Source organism: Cupressus sempervirens, chromosome 11 (genome assembly GCF_028749045.1).
Source record: "Cupressus sempervirens isolate cs-2001-9-10 chromosome 11, ASM2874904v1, whole genome shotgun sequence".
Lineage (NCBI taxonomy): Eukaryota > Viridiplantae > Streptophyta > Pinopsida > Cupressales > Cupressaceae > Cupressus > Cupressus sempervirens.
The window spans coordinates 392,948,829-392,969,424 of record NC_143128.1 but is presented as its reverse complement, the minus strand read 5'-3'; positions in this window follow the sequence as shown (position 1 = coordinate 392,969,424).

Below are 20,596 nucleotides of genomic sequence, written 5' to 3'. Positions count from 1 at the left end.
TAGAAATGGAAGTAGAAATGGAGCTGAAACAACAAAATGGGAGAGCCTTCCTTGACGGCCAAAAGGGCATAAATGGGAATCAACATAATAAAATAAATATCCTACAAAAGTTACCAAAAGTCACTACAATCGAAGGTCTCCTCGAGCTGGATCCAATGAGACTGATCTCGCGAAGAGCCCATGCCTGTAGCTCCTACAACAAACAAAAACACAATCCTATAAAAGATGATTTGGGAAAAGCTCTCAATTTTCTTAATTCAAAAAGTGAGAAGTGAAAAAATGAAATTCCTTTTTGGATACTTATTCATTTTTCGAGTGAACAATGGATTAGGTTAAATAACCGAGTAATCTAGTTAAACCTTAAATCGACCCAAACAAAAATAGGCTATTCCAAGTAATTGGAATTCATCTATGACAAAGTTGTTAGAAATTAAAATTAAATAAAATAAAGCCCAGAAATCCCTTAAACCAAAATCATAGAATTTCTTAATAACTTTCACGATAATGCGAACCTCTAAATGCATAGACACGCTCACAGGTCTAATCACATAATGCAAACAAGTCCATATTTAATAAACCACTAGAAGTTTTAATTTAAACAATTAAATAAGATACGTTAACCATACAAGGACGATATTGGGAATCACTAACTCCATGTGCCACTGCCAAGGATATAATTCCTACACACTACAACACAAGATCAAGTGCAATTGCATATAATAACATAGTAAAAGCAATAAATGCATTAAATAACCTAATTGAACCATTTATTTAATTATATTGGAGTAATCCATTTATATCACTCACTTTTGCATAAAGCATCACAAAGCAAGAATGAAGTAAATAACCATAGCATTAAATCCAACACATAAATGTAATTAGAGGATATGTCTGAATACTAGATAACTAGATATCATCACAAAACATACTATAATCTCAAAGGACATAATCATGTATATATGATCAACTAAACAACATAATAATCTATCATCTATGATATTGTAAATCAAAGTATAACATCTAACCATAAGGTCATCTCAAATGTAAAAATAACATGAGTAACAAGTATCTCTCAGATCAAAATATAACAAGGTATAAACTGCAACCACGAGAGGCACTACAAGTTGACATGGGTTTATGACTTAGTAATGACATGTTGATTTGACATAGAATTGTATTTGCTGTGGACATTGTGACTTAAACCACTCAACATAAATCTATGCAAGCAAATGGTTTGACACAACACTATCTAACAATGGACCCACTAAAAATTAAAAATAACAAGTAAAGTAAAATATAGATTAAATAGTTTGGATTAATAATAATAGTACACACAAAGATTAATTTTAATGGATAAGGTGCTCTAATAAATTCATCAATCATGGAAGAATGATGTTATTGATATGTTAAGTTATTTTACCATATTCTAAAAATGTGTATCTTTAGCTTAATGATTATCTTAAAATATCTTGTCTTAGATGATATTATGGTTTATATCAAAGCATTTTATATTTGATCACACACATTATGAAATTGATCTAAGAGGCACAATTATTTTAAAATATATGGGATTTATCTACTATAATGTGTATAAAAAATTGCACCTCAACTTCTTGATATATGAATTATTATTTTTATATGTGATGCAACAAAACAAGGGTGCTAACCCTATAAAACCAACCATAAAGGTGAGAAACAATAAAAATAGACTACCAACATAGTTTCATTGTGACCACAAGGATAAACTCAAAAGTAGAGTATGATTAACATAGTAATTACACAAGAGTAAACATAAGAAAGCATCATCTCATCATTATCAAATGCCAATAGGAAGATCAAAGGAAGAGAAACTAAACTATAATTGGTGTAATGCATAATAACCAAAATAGTAATACTAACCATTAAAGTATCATTTTTCTTTGCTTTTAAATTTAGATTGTGCATTCCTTTTGAGCCAATATTTTGGATCACACTCTATGAGAGATCATTAGGGAAAGAGAGAAGAAAGGAGATCAAAAGTATGTAAGTTGATAGAGTTTGACCCAAAATATTGGCTCAAAAGGAATATACAATCTAAATCAAAAAGCAAAAAAATACTACCATGGATTGTGGAAACATGCTCGTAATAAAAGTATCAATCAAAATGTTATCATAGTTCATAGTGTTCATCACAACATTAAAATATTTTTTAAACATATAACTCTTTGGTGTTGGAGTTGATGAAAGATCAACCCCATAGATCCCAAGAATCACCTGCATGCAAACACTTGTCATAGAAAGAGAGAAGCAAAAGCTATGGAGGTTGGATTTCCCACATCCATAGATGAGACATTCTTGATGATCAAAAAGAGAAATTGCTATATCAAAAGTGAAAGAATAAATTACAAAGACATCGATCCTTATAAAAAGAGATCAAAACGCTAACAGGGTAAAACCTAGGTTGCATGATAATAATTAATAAAAGAATTAATATTATATGTCTAAAGTTTAGCTTAAGTAAACTAGAGATAATAAGTGACTTAGTACTTAAATCAAAATTATTTAAATATCTTATTACTCTAACATTAGGGTCGTACCACCATTAAAGAGAGTATAAGTCCTGATAAAACTAGTAAAACATAAATAACCAAGCATAGAGCCAAGAATGTCAAAACTAGCCAAAATGCATAATTTGAAAGAAAGGTCACACCCTTTTCCTTTTTCCTCTTTAGTTAATTGTATCATGTATGCCCAATATTTTGTAAAGAATTTGGAGAGGTCTTTTCATTCTCCAACATCTTTGGTGTCATTGTCATAGTCATCCTTTGTCATGCTTTTTGTTCTAATCGAGTTATGCACCACCTTCAATGCAAAATGATAGACATCTTACAGCTTCACATCAACCCCTACCAACTTCTCATCTACCTTTATGATCTTATTCTCCACCTCTGCTAATCTATTCTTCAAGACATCAACCTCCTTGGATCCAACATTGGTATTGTCATCTTAAAGTAAGTCCTTAACTTTCTTATTAGTCATAGGAACTGCTTAACATGGGTGGCCTCCTCATGTTTACAATTGATATTGGTTGGCAAATGAGTTGAGTTACTATTTGAGGTAGTATTAAATGCATCATCCCCACCAATGTCTCTATACTCCCCATCATCAAGGTGTGAGATCTCCTTCACAATATTTTGTAGGTTTTCCCTTGATGCAAGTAGAGACCTCCTAGGGTTACTGGTCTTGTCAGTTATCTCAACATTAGAGTTAATTTTCATTTAAACTTTATTTCTAGGCTTGGGATTAGTTTTAATGGGAAAAGTGACCCTCTTGTTAATTTTGTCATATTTTCCTTTGGAAGAAAATGGGGATCTGTCATGTTGTTTACCAACTACTACAATTGGCCCTAATTTTTTACGTAAATTTTTGATGGAGGGGGCACATTTTGTGAAATTAGTGCTTTTTTCACTTGCTCCTCAAAAATCATCAAAATTTTGACTACCTATTTTGAGGTCATTGGAATTTTGATGATCACACACAAATATTTTTTTTAAAAGGATAAAGAAAAAATTATTTTCACAATTGACTATGTGTGAAAGGCACGATTTGGCCAACGTGATGTTTCAGTGCAAAATTCCCATGTGAGTCACTCAACATTGCAAGCTCATATATCATCGACATTACCTAGGTAAGGACATGCATTACTTCAAGTTTATGTGATTTTAAAATGAAATTACTTGAAACCTGATTTATGTGATTTGAAAGTAAAATTGTTTGAAACTTGATTTCTATGATTTGAAAATGAAATTGCCTAGCCTAAAACCTAATTTTATTTGAAAATCAAACTTTTTGAAACCACTAGAAATTTGTGCAAAAACACCACCAATTACAGCCTAAGAACATTGTAACTCTTGTCGCATTTGAGCAACACAATTTATGGCACCAATATTTTCAGGATGGCTTCCCATCAACACTAAGTTGCAACACAAACACAACCCCTTGGTCCAACTGTACAACACACCCATTCTCATGGAATTCATGTATCAATTTAGAATATTCACTGACCTCAATTATGGTTTTTTTAATGGTTTGTGGGGTTTTGATTTATAAAGCTAGGAGGGATTTGATGAGAAATAGTTGGGATTTTTCCAAGGTGATTAAGAATATAAATAGTCATGAATGGACAAGCAATGAATAGTACAGTTTCTGACTATGATCATAAATAATAACTAGGCCTAGGATTGTTCATGACCATTATATGATCATGCATTACACAATCCAAATAATCCTTTTATTGATCTTAGCTACAACCTCACAAACTCCTTTATGTTCCCTTTTGACCTAGTTTTGCATTCACTTACTTTCTACCATTGTTGACAACATGCATATTCAACACACATTATCTCTCTTACGATTTTTAGATATATCTAATGTAGAGAGGGATGAGATAACCAGGGCCAAAGGCACACCCAACTATTCAAACCACTTGTGAGAGTTAACACAACAAAAAATAGGATCTACGGGCCTTGACATAGAGGGGATCAACTTTCACAGAGACAGGAAGCTTTTAGATCGAGCTATGGAGGAATTTGAGAATATGGTAAAGGAATATAATAGACTAGTTAAAATTGGTAATTCTTATTTTAGCCTTGGTTCTATATCTCGCACTTAGAGGTTTGTCATGTTTGTTGTTATTGAATACTTAACTTTGGATGGGATGGCCACTTCACTAAGATATATGGGTACCACTTTATGCCAGTGAACCATTTTAGGCATAGGGTTAGGCTTAATCTTCCCTTTTACATCAAGAAGTCATTGGTTACTACAATTTTACCTATTTAGAACGATCTTGAGGGTGACCATGCTTGTCACAAGGGTTTAATGGTGCTAGTTATGAACCTCCTTAAATCAAAAAAGTGGATAGACCCCGTTTTAGTAAGAAAACTATGGAATGTGAGATAGAGGGGAGTGAACTAGATGAGGGCTTTGATGAAGACATGGAGGATGAGATTGAGGAGATTGAGGTTAAGAAGAGGAAAAAACTAGAGCCAAGTAGCTCGTCGGGGAAGAAAAGAAAGATTAAGGAGACTAATTCTGATGTGGAAACAAATTTTGAAGAGGAGTTGGAAGAGGGGAACATGAAAAGTGGTAATGTTGGTAAGGTCTCTAAAAAAAATGGGAGGAATATGGATAGGGCCCCAAGCATACCTTTTGATGATGAATATCTAATTAAGAGGATGGAGTGAAAAGGAAAATATGCACTTCATCATGGGAAGATGGATGCTAAAGGACAAGAGGAGATTGAATATGAAAGAGACAATCTTGGTGGGGATGAGGATGACCTTACCCATACCAAGGGAAATTATGACCAAGGGTTTTTGAAAGGGATTTTTGGAAATTTGAGGCTAATGAAGAAGGGGACTAGTAGTTTGCAGCAACAGATGCAGGACATTGTTAGAGAATTTGACCAGCACAACAAAACTACTAGAGGGAAGAAAACTTTGGGACAACATATTTATAAACTCTCTGAGGTGCTTGGTAATGCTAAAGAGGTTAAAAATTTAATGAAATGTGTTCCACCCCTCAAAGCCAAAAATAGAGCACTAGATCAACTGATAAAAAAATTCCAAAAAAAAGTTGGATGGTCTGGATAATTGAGTGGTTAATATGGAGAAAATGTTAAGAAACTAGTGGATCAGAATTGCTTTATTATGAAGACAGTGGCTAACAACGTTAACACTCTTCTGAACAAATTTGAACAAGGGAAAGGTCAAGGTTCCAAGGAAGTGAAAGATGATCAAGGACCTAGCAAGCACACCAGGGCCAACTCAAAAAAAGACAAAGGGTGTAGAAGCCAAATAAATGGATGATCTGAAGGGCTCTGGAAAAAATATGAATATCCTTGTAGACCAAGAAACATATCTACTAAAGACTCTATAGCTAGTTTTGTGTTGTCTTTTAGCTTTCTTTTTGTTGTCTTTTCCAGCTTGTTGTCTTTAGTTACTTGTTTTAGCTTGTTCTGCTCTTGGTGCTAATGCACGATTATTTTGGGTTTCTTAGTTTTTATCTTTCTACTTCTTTGTAAAAGGTTTTGGGTAAGATGCTTCATGGATTTCTCAATCTGAGTTGGATTTATCTCAAGTTGTGACATCTCAATGATTCAAGAGAATCATTTATTTCAACCCTGGTTGTTTGATGCAGGAGCATCCTGGGTTGCATTGATATCCTGCATATTTTCCTTCTTTCTTATTGTTCGCAATACCTTAGTTCCAGGAATCAGATCCATACAATGACTTATACTTCTTACTGGTGGTAAACCATTAGGTATGTCCTCTACAATAATATCTTTATACTCTTTCAACAAGTCTATAATTTCTAGTGGCACTCAATCAATACTGCCAGTATCTGCTATCACTACTGATTGGCACTATTTTCTAATACTTGCCTAGTACTGGCACAAGTCGGTCTCCTAAGGATTCTAGCAAAATAGATTTGATTCTTCTTCATTTCCTTTTCAAATTTCTTTCCATTAACCATGCAAATCCTCATAGTAGTACACTTAACCTCATCTGGACTTTCAATCAAAGGCAACAATATTTGCTTTTTTCCATTCACCCAAAGAGTATATTGATTTAATCTTCCATCATGTATAGCATATCTATCATATTGCCAAGGTCTTCCAAAGAAAATATGACAATAATCCATAGGCATAATATCACACAAAATTCATCAATGTAATGTCCAATCTTGAACTTCACAATACATTGTTCACTTACCAATATGTTATGCTCATCTTTGATCCATGAAACATGATAGGGTTTATGATGCTCCAACCTCTGCAATTGCAACTTTGTAACCAATTCTTTTGATGTTAAATTTGTAGAACTTCCACTATCAATGATTACTTTACAATAATTTTCAACCATTTTACATCTGGTCTTGAAAAGACTTCTTCTTAGGATAGGTTCCTCATCACTTCCCTTATTACATAAAGTTCTTCTCACCATCAGATTTTCTCTAGCCTCAGGTCCACTCGATGAACTTTCAATGTCTCCTTGTACCACAATATTTTGGTTAACTTGCCCACTTTCAGAAGATCTACACTCAAAAGATCTATGTCCTTCTTTACCACATCTGAAATAATTACCATGAAAACCAACCCTAGAATAAGAATTACCTCTTCTTCGGTAAGAACTAGTACCTCCTAGGTAGGAATCACCACCTTTCCACTCGGTTTTAACTTTATCATCATTTTTCCATTTAGCTTTTCCCTTATCTTGTACAGAACTGTCATATCTGCCACCTTCTCCATAAGATTTACCTCTGCATCTTTGGAATCTGCCATCTCTACCTCTTTGTCTTTGTTCGCACTTCTTTGTCAAGATCTCGTCAGCTTTCAAGGTATATTGATATGCTTCTTCCACACTTTCCAATTTCACAAAACTTATCTCATGTTGAATTCTAGATCTCAATCCATTTATGTATCTTGCAATTTTTGCAACATCGTCATCCACATGTCCAGATTTGATGTCCAATCTATAGAATTCCTTAGTATACTCATTTAAATTCGTGTCTCTTTGTCTCAAATTTTGCATCTTTCTCAACAAACTTATTCTTTACCTTATTCATCATCTTTTCCCAAGTCCCGATCTTCTCCTTTCCTCTCCTTTGTCTATCAGTTTGCAAATACTCCCACCATAGTGATACATGTCCTTTTAACCTTGTAACTACAATCTTCACCATCCTATTATCAGGAATATTTTCATACTCAAATAACTTCTCCATTTCAGAGACCCAATCCAACACAACATTGGTATCCAATTTTCCATCATAAGGAACAACTTCAACAATAGGCTTTGAATTTTCCCTAGACAACACTCTCAACAACCTTGCCTCATCTTGATCTTCTTCAGGCTCTGTATTAGGGTTTGGTGTTATTGCTTCATCATCACTCACATCATCAAGATGCACTCCTCTTCTTTGGGTTGTCTCTATAGCATCTAATCTAGCTGGAATCTATCTCAATGTATCCAACACCACATTGTCAACATTTCCTCTACCTCTGTAATGTCCCCATTTTAGCCAAGTGTGTGTGTGTTAGCCTTGTTCTACATGGTCCCGAGGGCTAACGAAGGGTTTAATGGGATCCTGGAATATTTTGGCCCAGTCATTTCCAGTTTGAGCCAAAAGGAAGTTGATTTACTCAATTTCAGGCATACTTACTATTTTTAGTAAGTTGGCAGGACACAGTGCAGGTCAATTTTGGTGATTGGATTCGATACTCCTCGGTGAGAGCTTTTCGATGAGCTATCACTCGCATTATTCAGAGTCTGATTGCTAATACATTTTAATGCCTGAAGTTTTATTAAAGTAACGTCTAATTTAATTGTAAAATATTAAAGTGTTACTTTAATATTTATTTTATGGTGATGTGCACCCAAGGGAGACATAAGGGGTATTTTAATAAATGTTTTATATATTACACATCTTTTATCCCACATTGCCCATATGAGTTGAGAGGACCCTTGGAAATAGAATAAAAGGAAGCATTTGTGGCTTCATTAGGCAGGTTGAATATGAGAAGAAATTGGTGTGTGAGTTGCAGCTCTGTTCTTGGCATTTGAGGACGTTTATCCTCTCTTGTAACATTTTAGACGTCATTCCCTTGGGGTTTGGCCTTTGGAATTCTTTCTTATCGGCTTCATTATCAGGCAGTTTAGTTGCATTTTTGGCTATAGGCAGATTTGGTATTTTGCTTATATCTTCTTCACTACTTGTTCGACGCTTATGCCGCTTGGAGGGAATGGTATTATGAAGGGAGTGGACTGATTGAAGGACAAAGTATTGTAGCAGCAAGTTCGTAAGCATGGGCTGGAGTATTATGTCAATACTGCTGAAGTAATTAGTGAGTTGATAAATCTACCATGTATTTGGTTTTATGAATTCTGAAAATAACATTTTATTAGCAGCAGTTCATTTCCACTTTGCATATCATTGTATTTTCTTTCTTGTTTATGTTGTATGGTACCAATTCCATGCACAAAACACAACAAACAATAAACGTTTCATTTCCAAAGTTATAAGGGGTTTAAAACATTAAACAGAGAAATAAGAAGTTGAATGCAAACTGTTTGACATAATTCCTTTCAGCAATTTGGTTTAGTTTTTTGGGACATCCAGTGGTGCCCATTACAGTGGTATCAGAGCTATAAGTCCTGCCATCCTGTGGAGGTCTTATAGGGAATTCGGAACAGCTGGATAGAGGGAAAAAGTGTTTGACGAAATGTCAAAAGACTAAAATCAGAAATAAAATTAATACAGGCTAAGCATTTATCTTTGAGCATGCGACAGGGGTCTTATAATTTTCGCGATACCAGAGCAAGAAAAAATAGGATTTCAGACTTGCAAAGCAAACAGTCTAGTACATCCGTGTAGGTGGACATTGAACCCAACCATACAGACACAGAGGAGATATTCTTTGATCAGGACAATAATATGGGTGATCGAGATGACAGGAATACAGGATTAGGCAGAGGCATAAATGCTGGTCCAGATCAGGGGGAGGTACTGTTTCGACAGTTACTGGATACATTAGATCAGGGGTAGCGTATGCAGCAGGAGCAGAATAGGCGAATGGACATGATGTTGTAGCTCATGGCTAGACAGATGGGTGTCAATATTAATCTAGGTGATGCCAACAACAGAAACAACAACAATGAGGGAAACAATAACAACGGGGGAAACAATAACCATGGAGGCCAAGGCAACAACAATGGTCCTGAGAATAACATTAATGGTAATAATGGACACGGCAACAATGGGAATGAGGCTGATAACTTTAGACACATTACACGCCCAACACAGACTGCGAGCTCGAGACCTCTTCTACCCAATTTCCCACCCAGAGATCCAGTTCAACCAATAAATGAATCGCAGATTACCGAGTTACAGGATCAGTTCAGGAGGGACTAGGAGGCTAGTGGACCAGAGTTTTAGGCGGATATTTCTCTTAGAGATTATATGGACTTGAGGATGAGATGCATGCCTAAAGCAGGAGGGAAGAATCAAAACTTTGAGCTGAGGAAGAAAGTTGGAAAACTTTCTTTACCTTATTATGACGCTTCAGGGAAGATGACTGCACGAGCTTGGGTGCACAAGGTAGATACATACTTGCAGCTAAATCCTATGCCTAAGGAGGAGGCTATCAAGTATGCGGCTATGCACTTGGATGGCGTTGCACATGAATGGTGGCATCATGGCATGGTGACTTTGGGGCATAATCAGATTACATCCTATGAGGAATTCACCAAAACATTGATTGGGAGATTTGACACTAAGGATCCCGAGTTACATTTCAAGGAACTAGCATAGTTAAAACAATCAAATTCTGTGGATGCTTACATTGTCGAGTTTCAACGCTTGTCTGTACTTGTTACTGATATCTCTCCTAGGAGATTGGTGGTGTTATTTTATGATGGTCTTGCTGATCCATTACGAGGTTGGGTGAAGGGACATGATCCACTCACGTTAGCTGAAGCAACTAAAAAGGAACGAGATTTAGCCCCTTCAGTATACAAAGGAAAAAACCATTCAACAAATTCTTCCTACCGCAAGGACAAAGACAAAAAATCATTTCAGAAAGAGTATAGCAAACCCAAAGAAGGATCAAAAGGACTAGACAATGAAACCTTGAATGAACTTCGAAAGAAGAAGCTGTGCTTCCATTGTAGAGAGCCTTGGGACTTATCTCATAAATGTTCTCTCAAGGCTAAGGCAAATCAAATGGAGTATTTTTCAGCAGAAGAGTCAGAGTCAGAAGGGGAGGATCAACACTCCGATTCAGATGAGGGTAACACTATAGAGGAGAGCAACATTCCTAAGGATGGTAGATCGTTGGCACGCTTGATAGGGGCCCAAAAGGCAATCACATTTAAGGTCAGGGGTACTATCCAGGGGCAGAAAGTGATATCTCTTATTAACACTGGGGCTACACATAACTTCATAGATGCACAATTGGTAGCCAGGAGAGGGTTATAGACAAAGGAGCATGATGGGTTTAGAGTCATGGTGGCTAACGGTGATAAATTATTATGCACTCAGAAGATATCTAATCTTTGCATCAGGTTTGGAGATGGCTATGAGTTGGAGGATGAGTTCTATGTTGTGGACATGGGAGATTATGATGTCATCCTCGGCATGACATGGATGGCTTCACTAGTTGAGTTCACACTCAACCTAGCGAAATTGGAGATGAGATTCCAGCATGAGGGCAGAACTGTGGTACTTAGAGGACTTTCAGATGGAGGTTGCAGAGTAGTGTCCATGAGGAGGATGTAGATACTTTTTCGTCATGATGACATAGAGTGGGCAGCAGAGTGCCACATTATGCCAACTTCACCAGAGCTACAAGAAAAGAGTCATCCACCAGATGTCCAGAAGATACTTGATAGACACTCTAAAGTATTTAGCGATATTCCTCATGGGGTTCCTCTTGACAGAGGGATGGAACATGTTATTGAGCTCGAGGAGGGAGCCAAACCAGTTATGATTACTCCCTATCGTCATCCTAAGAAACACAAGGATGAGATAGAGAAAGCGATTAAGGATTTGTTGGAGATGGGGCATATTAGGCCCAGTAAGAGCCCCTTTGCTTCAGCAGTAGTATTGGTGAAGAAGAAGGATGGGACGATGCACATGTGCATCGATTACAGGGCACTGAATAAGAAAACAATTAAAAATAGGTATCCTATTCCTAGGATTGATGAGCTGATTGATGAGTTGCATGGGGCATGCTTCTTCACCAAAATTGATTTGCCATTTGGATAACATCAGATTAGGATGAGAGCAAAGGACATTGAGAAAATAGCCTTCCGATGTCACTATGGCCATTTTGAGTTCATGGTTATGCCATTTGGTCTAACCAATGCACCCGCTACATTTCACAGTTGTATGAACCAGGTATTCAGGAAGCAGCTGAGGAGATTTGTCTTGATCTTCTTTGATGACATCTTGGTCTTCAGTAAGACCTGGGAGGAGCACTTACATCATCTAGAGGAGGTGTTATATATTCTGGAGAGAGAGTCATTGTATGCCAAGGAATCTAAATGTGAGTTTGGTATGACTGAGCTCCTTTACCTTGGGCATGTCATTAGTGCAGATGGTGTTCGGGTTGGTCCTGAAAAGATTAGAGCTATTGTAGAGTGGCCTACTCCCACAAACCTTACACAGCTCAAGGGATTCTTTGGTTTATGTGGTTTTTATAGGAGGTTTGTTAAGGGATTCTCACAGATTGCTACACCCTTGATAGATCTTACCAAGAAAGGAGCCTTCGTGTGGACAGGGGCAACACAGAGGTGTTTTGAGCATTTCAAGCAGGTAATGTCTTCTTGTCCAGTTCTAGCTCTACTGGATTTCACGAAGCCTTTTGAGCTTCATTGTGATGCATCAGGTGATGTGATTGGAGCAGTATTGATGCAGGAGAAGCATCCCATTGCATTCAAGAGTAGGAAGCTCTGGGGAGTTGAGAAAAGTTATTCTATCTATGATTGGGAGATGTTGGCCATAGTGCATGCATTGGCCAAATTTCGATCATATTTGGTAGGTGGACGTTTTGTGATGAAGATTGATCACAACAGTATTAAATACTTCATGAGCCAGCGTGATCTTAATGACCGGCAACAAAAATGGGTGACTAAATTGCAGGCTTATGACTTTGACATAGAGTTTGTCAAAGGTAAGAAAAATGTGGTGGCTGATGCCTTATCTCGGAGACCTCACTTATGTGCTCTGGCAGAGATTTCAGGAGATTGGAGAGATCGGATTATAGCAGAGTATGTTAGAGATGCTTGGGCTTCTGGATTGATTTCAGGTACCATACAGGATGATCGCTATGAGGTGATAGATGGATTGATCAGAGTTCAGGACAGGGTTTATTTGATTTCATCATCACATTTGAGAGAGGTGATACTGAAGGCATTTCATGATGCACCCACAGCTGGAAATCCAGGGGTCTTCAAGACCTACAAGTAGATCCGAGAGCGGTTCTCATGGAAAGGGCTCAAGGATGATGTTCAGAGGTATGTCAGGGAGTGTGTGGTTTGTCAATAGAATAAGGGAGATCACACATTTCCTACAGGTTTATTACAACCCTTGCCCATTCTTGATAGGAAATGGGAAAGTATTTCGATGGACTTCATCACTGGTTTACCACGAGTACAGGGAAGGGATTACATCTATGTGGTGGTGGACCGCTTGACGAAGTTTGCTCACTTCTTTGCTATTCCGTCCACTTACACAGCAGCACAGGTGGCATATCTTTTCTTTAGAGAGATATTCAGGTTACATGGGCTGCCCAGATTCATTGTCAGTGACCGAGATAGTAAGTTTATGAGTGTTTTTTGGCAAGAGTTGTTTAGGTTGTATAGTACAGATCTTACACCTAGCACTAGTTATCATCCGCAAACAGATGGGCAAATAGAGATTGTGAATAAATGGGTGGAAGGATATTTGAGGAACTATGTAACTACACAACAAAAGACTTGGATCAGATGGTTGCATATGGGAGAGTATTGTTATAACACCACTTATCATATGTCTATCAAGATGACTCCTTTTATGGAACTCTATGGTTATGAAGCACCTAGCTTCATGGATTTAGTTTTGGGGGACAGTAGAGTGCCCAAAGCCAAAAACTTATTGCAGGATAGTCAGGACATCCTGAAAGTGCTCAAAGAGAATATACAACAGGCCCAGAATCAACAGAAATTGTATGCTGATCAGCACCGAATAGAGCATAGCTTCGAGGTAGGGGATATGGTTTACTTGAGGCTACAACCATATAGACAGTCATCGCTCAAGAAGAGCGGAGCTAAAAAGTTGAAACCTAGATTTTATGGTCCCTACAAGGTGATTCGCAAAGTGGGCAAAGTCGCCTATGAGCTTGAGCTTCCAGAAGGCAATCGAGTGCACAATGTGTTTCATGTGTCTAGGCTTAAGAAAACCATTGGTCAGAGTGTAATGCCTTCTGCAGATTTACCCCCTTTGGATGAGGAGGGGAAGCTTGTGTTAGTACCCGAGGCTATTCTGGACACCAAAGAGAGGAAGCTTAGAAACAGGATAGTGAAGGAGTATTTGGTTAGATGGAAAGACCTGCCAGAGGAAGATTCTACATGGGAGAGTGAGCAGGTTATTCAGCAAGCTGGACTGAGATTGCTTGAGGACAAGCAATTTCAAGGGGGGCAGACTGTAATGTCCTCATTTTAGCATTTGACCAAGTGTGTGTGCGTTAGCCTTGTTCTACATGGTCTCGAGGGCTAACGAAGGGTTTAATGGGATCCTGGAATATTTTGGCCTAGTCATTTCCAGTTTGGGCCAAAACGAAGTTGATTTACTCAGTTTCAGGCATACTTACTATTTTTAGTAAGTCGGCAGGACACAGTGCATTCGATACTCCTTGGTGAGAGCTTTTCGATGAGCTATCACTCGCATTATTCGGAGTCCGATTGCTAATACATTTTAATGCCTGAAGTTTTATTAAAGTAACGTCTAATTTAATTGGAAAATATTAAAGTGTTACTTTAATATTTATTTTATGGTGATGTGTACCCAAGGGAGACATGGGGGGTATTTTAATATATGTTTTATATATTACACATCTTTTATCCCACATTGCCCATATGAGTTGAGCGGACCCTTGGAAATAGAATAAAAGGAAGCATTTGTGGCTTCATTAGGCAGGTTGAATATGAGAAGAAATTGGTGTGTGAGTTGCAGCTCTGTTCTTGGCATTTGAGGACGTTTATCCTCTCTCGTAACATTCTAGACGTCATTCCCTTGGGGTTTGGCCTTTGGAATTCTTTGTTATCGGCTTCATTATCAGGCAATTTAGTTGCATTTCCGGCTACAAGCAGATTTGGTATTTTGCTCATATCTTCTTTACTACTTGTTCGACGCTTATGCCGCTTGGAGGGAATGGTATTATGAAGGGAGTGGACTGATTGAAGGACAAAGTATTGTAGCAGCAAGTTCGTAAGCATGGGCTGGAGTATTATGTCAATACTGCTGAAGTAATTAGTGAGTTAATAAATCTGCCATGTATTTGGTTTTATGAATTCTGAAAATAACATTTTATTAGCAACAGTTCATTTCCACTTTGCATATCATTGTAGTTTCTTTCTTGTTTATGTTGTATGATACCAATTCCATGCACGAAACACAACAAACAATAAACGTTTGATTTTTGGAGTTATAAGGGGTTTAAAACATTAAACGGAGAAATAAGAAGTTGAATGCAAACTGTTTGACATAATTCCTTTCAGCAATTTGGTTTAGTTTTTTGGGACATCCAGGGGTGCCCATTACAAACTCAAATCATCTTTACAATCAAGTTCCTGCAAGATCGTAACCCTTTGCAAGTTATAGATAAAATTTGTAGATCTACAACCCTACAACCCAAATTCATTTAGGGTTCTACATGATCCAATCTCCACAAGGATGAACCTCGAGCTCTATACCACTTGATGCAGAGAGGGTGAGATAACCAGGGCCAAAGGCATACCCAGCTATTCAAACCACCTACAAAAGTTAACGTAGGGGAAAACAAATACCAAATAACAAAAAACTCAAAAGATAGAGGAATATATGATTTCATATATTCATATAAGATATCATATACATGACCAACTATAAGACCTTCTAGGTTACGACCAACATTACAATTCAATTCAATCTTCAATGATCAAACTTTGCATCTCATCTTGTTTCTACTCCTACTATGCTTCTACCTTCTCAATTCCATACCTAAGACTCTACCAATGACCTCTTTAAATACATCCACGACCACAAGTCATCCTATTACAATTACAACAAAATAAACACTCATATTAAATGCTAGAATAAGCCTCAATTTGGCTCACAATAGATACCTATCATTAAATTAAATGCAAAGGTCGGCTCCAATAAGAAACTACACACAGACAACTCGACAAATGAAGAATCCAACAAAATGTTGCAACTTGGTGAACTCACCAATACTCAAAAACCAAAGAGACTTAGGAATGCTTGGCAACCAAAGGAAATTGACAACCAAAGAATAACTCGGCAACAACTGTGAACTTGACAAACATAGAGAACTCAACAACCACTACGAACTTGGCACCAACTGCAAACTTGGCAACAACTAAGAAACTCGACAATGCAAGACATTGCAACTCGATAGCAACAAGAAAGAAGGAAAATATGTAGGATAGAAATGCAACCCAATATGCTCCTAAATTAATATCAAAGGAGGAGCTTTTAATAGCTCCCCACCCTACAAAACCAAAACCTCCCCTTCCCTTCCTTTATGATAATGATATATACACATACTCTTCTAACACCAAACAAACATGTTTATGGTGATACTTTTCTTATACATGTATACACCAAGCTAGGGGAATCCATTATGGATGTGAAATAGGATTCATCCATATTCATGTTTGAGCTGTGCCTCTCCACACATCCTATTATGCCATTTTTTCCCTCCTCTCCTAACACACCCATACAAGAAGTCAACATAACATATCCCCACAACCCACATATCAAATTTGCAAAAGGCTAAGTGCAAAGATTGGGAAGATAATTCAATGATAGAGGGTGTTAATTTTGGTTACAATCATGATAGTGGTGATGCACAATTGCCTCCTAGCTTCAGGTTCCATCCCACTAATGAAGAGCTCATAACACATTATCTCATGAGAAAGGTTTTAGATAGTAGTTTCATAGGAAGGGCTATTGTTGAAGTGGACCTTGACAAGTATCAACCTTGGGATCTCCCCAGTATGTTTAATTCCCTCATTTATTGTTCATTGTGTATATAATCCTTCACATCCGTATGATCTTAAATGATGATATGTGCATACTGAATGATGAATGTTTGTACTAAGTACTCCAAAATCATCAATTTCATACCTTCATCAGTACACAATGTCTTTCTAGTTTCTTTCTACTCACACACTCATTTCATTTCATATGATTGTCCAAAGATTGTGTCAATCTAAGCTCTCAATTGTTTCCTCTCATTTGATCATCTCATAATTGCTAAATAATGATTATTGTAGATAAGTAGTTCCAAATGTTAAGAATAATATTCATTTTAACCTATTAAGTTTAAATGATGTGTGGTGATTATTGTAGAGGAGTAGTTCCAAATGTTGATGGATGTTATTGAAGAGTGACCTTGGGGCCTTTAACCAAGGTTAACACTTTTGAACTTGCATAAGAAGAGTGGTGAAGTTGTCATAGTTTAGGTACCTTTGGTGTTGTACTCTAATTATTTTTTTAAGGTTGATTCAATGATGTACCTTCCTTTGTAAAATAAACATAGTAAAAACCAAAATCAACCATTCACACTTATTTTGGGTTTTAATGAAGAAAGATGAGTTAATCATCAACAATAATGAACACTTGTACAATGCCATCAACATTATATAGATGTAGACTACTTTTTAAACTCTTAGGACTGAATTTCTTGAACTTGAAGCCCATAAGGAAAAATCTAGTGACTTGTTTACTCATTCTTATTCCATTTCTATTTTTAGGATTCATAAATGTCCAAGATACTTCATGACAAAAGAACAAAATATAAGAAATCAAACTGGCTATTTATAGAAAAAAGTAGCTAGGTTAATATAGAAAAGGATAACATTAATTGAATACTTCCATAAAGGGAAAAAAAATGAAGTTAACCATTTATTAGAAATGGCTTAGGTTTGTTTGTATGCTTGTGTGCTAGAAGACCACTTTTAGCTAGAAGTTAATATGAAGTGGGGTTCGATGAGGATTAAAGTTGAACTAGAGTTAAAAGTTCCTTTGTCTTCTTGAAGTTGTAGCATCTTTTATGGGTTTTTATTTTTGTCCTCTTCATCTTTAACATTATTTGAATGATTAAACCTGCTAGGATATTCAATGAAAGTTTGTTACTTTGAGATTTTTTCTTTTGTATATAAATTTTGATGACAACCTTTCTAGTTATATAAAATTCAAAGTCTTTGATCGCACTAGTTTTTCTTTATGTAACTTATGTGTCTCGCTCAAATCTTCTTACTATGAAGTTATAAAATTTTCATCATTTATTTGTAGCGTGGAACAAGATATATTTTTTGGAATTATTATGGATAAAAATCTACATCATCTAATAGCAACAAAGAGTGGTTTTAGGAGGTTTACAATAATGTTGTCACAAAATGACATACAAGATGATGATATTTATTCCATAAATGAAGAGTTCATTAGTTTTGTCCCAAGTAATCAAATAACGAATGAAACATTTAGCTTTGATATTTCTCAAAATATAGAGGGAAATTGAAGAAACAATACCATGTACTCCATTTGAACAACAATCAAAAGTTCAAGACAAGAGACGTATGGCTTCTTCTACACAAAAAGGAAGCACACGATGGACCATTTTAGAAACCATAGTCCTCATAGAAGAAAAGTGTAATGAGAAAGACATAATTTTAAATGGTGGGCCAATGAAGAAAGCTACAACATCTACTAAATAGTGGAATATTGTTCTCATCATGGAGTCTTTTGGACAACAAATCAATGTCAAGACCACTAGGAGCATGTTTTCCCAGACTACAAGAAAGTCAAAGATTATGAGTTACATATTCCCTCTGGCCATGATAGTTATTGGAATAAGAACCAAAGAAAGAGCAAAAAGAAGATTTCCATCAAACTCCCCAAAGGAGCTTATGGATGGAATGGAGACAAATTGAGACTGATAAAGTTATTGATCCTAGAAATATTACTATTGACACTTCTTACTACACTAATACATCCAGTGAAAAAAATTCCATTCCAAATGAAAATTATCCAAAGGATGAATTTGATAGAATGAATGGAGCATATCAAGGGTCAATACACACTAACAATGAAAGTGAAAAGGGATACATAGGGAAAAAATGAAAGGTAACTCCGAAAATAATCAACATGAAAGATACAATTCTTGAAAACAATAAACTAGTTGTTCCTACATTACAACTTGTTGAAGAGGGCCACACGAAATATCATGAAAAAGACTATGCTTGGATGGAAAGGTGTCATGAAAAAGGCTATGCTCTGATGGAAAGGTGGTTGAGAAAGGAAGAAGGAAATGATGAATAATTGATCAAATTGGAAGAACAAAAACCCAATGTGCTGATGAACCTAGTTGTTGCACTTAATTCTATAGGTCAAGCAATGGTTAAGATTTATGAATAATTTTCAAATGGAAAATGATTTAGATTAATGTTAGTACTTATATAGGTTAGAATTTTGTATGACATTTAATTATATTTTGTTTGAAATTTGAAACTATTGCACTTGCATACCTTGTGCACTAGTTTCATGGAACACTTATGCTTGATTTTCATTTGAATATAGAGTTCAAAATTTTACATTCTATTCACATGGTTCGTGTGTGCATTACAATCTGCTAGTAGTTCTTATACATTGAGATCTTTGGTGTCATCTTTTTTTTAAAGCTTCTTAATAAGTGGTATGTTTATATTATTTTTATACCTGTAAATGAAATTTCGACAGTGTTCATATACAAGGAGAAGTTTAATGTTGAGAAAATAAAGTAGTTTTCTTTTTAACTATAGAGGTCTATCTGCGTATTTGCTCTAGTCATCTGAAATAAAATCAGAGATAGTTTTATTATTAGTTAAATTATTTCTTGAATGGAGTTGGCAATTCTAAGAGTTGTAAAATAGTCATAGCTCTAAAAACATTAAATATGAAACCAATACAGTCAGAGCATTAAAAGCATTAGATCTGAAACCAATATAGTCATACCTTTAAAAACATTAAATTTGAAACCAATACAGTCATAGCTCTAAAAGGATTAAATCTGATTTTGCAAATAGGAACTGTAGTGATAAATCATAAGTTTCTTCCTAGTTACATAGAGTTTGATTACTTGTTATTATTTCGGAACCAACTGGCATGTGCATTTTTATTAAGTATCTCAAGAAGTACAGTTAGATGCCTTATTTATGTAGCTCTATTTAGTGCTTATCATATTTAGATCAGAATTGGTCATACATATAAATTTTAAAGTATTAATAGCATGGATAATCTGGCAAGAAGTCACAACCTTAAATGGTATGGAAAGGGAAAATACTTGCTTTTATTTTGGCTATGTTTTTGGTTAATTATGATTTATGATCCTATGTTGATATATAACATTTGGAGCTATTCTTTTCTAATCTATTTTTTCTTTTCTATATTCATATTAGAATTGTATTTCTTACCATTTTTCAATGTTAATTTTTAAGTCTTAAAAACTTAATTTTATTTTTTTGTATTTTTTTTTGTCAAGGTGGAGTTCAATACTGCATAATGAATTCCACTTCAACCAAAAAAATGAAATTTCCACTTGATGTTGCATCAAATGTTATCTAGTTGGCATTACAAATTTGGAATGAAACTCATAATTAAAAAATTATACAAAAAAATTGTAAGAAACATAAAGCAAATTTCTCTAAAATGGCACAATTGGCAACAATGGAATCATATGACATGGAAATAGTCCTTCATGCAATCAATTTTGAGATAGAACGTGATATTATTGGAAATGATTTATCTGTTTATCAAT